This window comes from Primulina tabacum, chromosome 8, assembly GCF_025594145.1.
Source record: "Primulina tabacum isolate GXHZ01 chromosome 8, ASM2559414v2, whole genome shotgun sequence".
Classification (NCBI taxonomy): Eukaryota; Viridiplantae; Streptophyta; class Magnoliopsida; order Lamiales; family Gesneriaceae; genus Primulina; species Primulina tabacum.
Window position 1 is genome coordinate 34,262,211 of NC_134557.1, and position 2,231 is coordinate 34,264,441.

The following is a 2,231-nucleotide window of genomic DNA, read 5'->3' on the forward strand; positions in this document are numbered from 1 at the left end:
CGGTAAGATAATTACGATTATTTTAAATGTAGATTTATAAATGCTAGCCTTTAAAAAAAAATATTTCCGCACTTTTAAAATGAGCGAGACATTACATATTCGAAGCTCAATTCGATAAAAGCTTGTTTGAGCTCGTTTAATGAGGCTCGTTAAGATAAACAAACCAAACTCAAGTTTTAAAGTATTCGATTCGTTAGCTCGTGAACATGTTCGTTGGTAAGTTCATGAGTAATCTTTTAGATGAAAAAATAATAGTTTTGATATTTGATTTATTGATTTTGCATATTATTTATGAAATATATAGAAAAATCTATTAAATTTATTTATTATAATAAATTTACAAATTTTAATAAGAGTAATATATTTTTCTTTAAATATATAATTTACTTTTTAATTAATTTAATGAAAATTTAAATGTATAATTCATATTTATTTAGCTTATTTAGGCTCGATAAAGGCTTGAATAAGCTCGTGAGCCATGCATATATTCGTTAAATAAAGCTCGAGCTCGGCTCGATTATAAACGAACCAAGCTCAAACATTCAAGAGTTCGGCTCGGCTCGACTCGATTACATCCCTACCGCCTACCAATGCTAGAGTATGCCCAGCCTTCTTTGGATGGTGCACGCCCCAGCATTGTGAGGCCTATTGTGCGAGCAAATCATTTCGAAATCAAGCCAGCTATAATTCAGATGATTCAGAATACAGTCCAGTTTGGAGGATCTGCAGTAGATGACCCAAACATGCACATCGCAGATTTTCTTGAAATTTGCGATACTTTTAAATTTAATGGAGTTTCTGATGATGCTGTTAGATTGCGTTTATTTCCTTTCTCCTTACGTGATAAAGCTAAAGCATGGTTAAATTGTTTGCCTGTAGGTTCTATCACCACATGGGAAGATATGGCGAAGCCGTTTCTCATCAAATACTTTCCTCCATCTAAGACCATGAAGTTGCGGGCAGACATCACCACATTTGCTCAATTCGAGCAAGAGTCTTTATATGAGGCATGGGAGTGCTTCAAAGATCTATTACGAAGATGTCCTTATCACGAACTACCACTTGGGTTAGTCGTTCAAACCTTTTATTATGGCTTGCTTACTCCTAATCGTACTATGATAGATGTTGCTGCTTGTGGAAACCTATTGAGAAAGACTGCTGAGGAAGGATATGAATTGTTGAGGGAGATGGCTGCTAGCAGCTATCATCCTCAATCTGAAAGGAACAACCAGCGAAGAAGTACAGGAGTTCACCAGGTAACCGAACTTTCCGCTATTACTGCACAACTTGATGTCTTGAACAGGAAACTGGATGGTTTGAATATGGGTGGTACGGCTATGCGTCTGCAAAAGATATTTTGTGAAAAATGCGGAGGAGAACACTATGTTAAGGACTGTCAAGACAGTGGTCCTTTTCATGTGCCAGAAGGGGCACCTGTGAATCAAGTCGGAGTCCAAAACCGTCCAAAGAATGATCCGTACTCAAACACATATAATCCTGGATGGAGACAACATCCCAACTTTTCATGGGGTGGTCAAAACAGTCAGAATCGACCACAAGGAGGACAATAATATGGGAAACAACCGGTGTACAGATCTGACCCTCATAGAGAAGAAAAGTCCAATTTAGAGCAAATGATTTCTAAGTTTATCTCGTCCACTGAAACTAGACTCTAAAATCAAGATGCATCGATAAAAGGGCTGGAGAATTAGATTGGGCAGTTAGCGAAGATGATAGCAAGTAGAGAGCCGGACACCTTGCCAAGTAACACAGAGACCAATCCAAAAGAGCAAGTGAAGGCCATCGAGTTGAAGAGTGGAAAGATCTTAGAGGCTAGGGGAATAGAAAAAACTCAATTACAAGATGAACAGACTGAGTCATCAAAAGGTAAGTCTTCCAACTCAACACCAGCACCCACTGCACAATCTAAAATTGTTATCCCTCTATCTTTTCCTGCAGCACTAAAAAAGACGAAATTAGATGCACAATTCGGTAAGTTTCTTGAGGTATTTAAAAAATTGCATATCAATATTCCTTTTGCCGATGCTTTGATGCAAATGCCTAGTTGCACCAAATTTCTGAAGGACATCTTAGCTAATAAGAGAAAATTGGAGGATCACATGATGGTTAATCTGATTGAGAACTGCTCTGCATTGGTACAAAACAAGATCCCACCGAAACTGAAGGACCTAGGGAGTTTTTCTATTCCTTGCGTAATTGGTGATATTGTA

At 37.7% G+C, this 2,231-nt stretch overlaps 1 non-coding gene across 1 annotated transcript; it reads right to left on the reverse strand.

Moving 5' to 3' along the window:
- Positions 1 to 951: 951 nt before the first annotated feature.
- Positions 952 to 1,057, reverse strand: LOC142554885 (small nucleolar RNA R71). Its single transcript, XR_012822250.1, has one exon. It is a non-coding gene; the product is annotated as a small nucleolar RNA R71 (small nucleolar RNA).
- Positions 1,058 to 2,231: the final 1,174 nt, after the last annotated feature.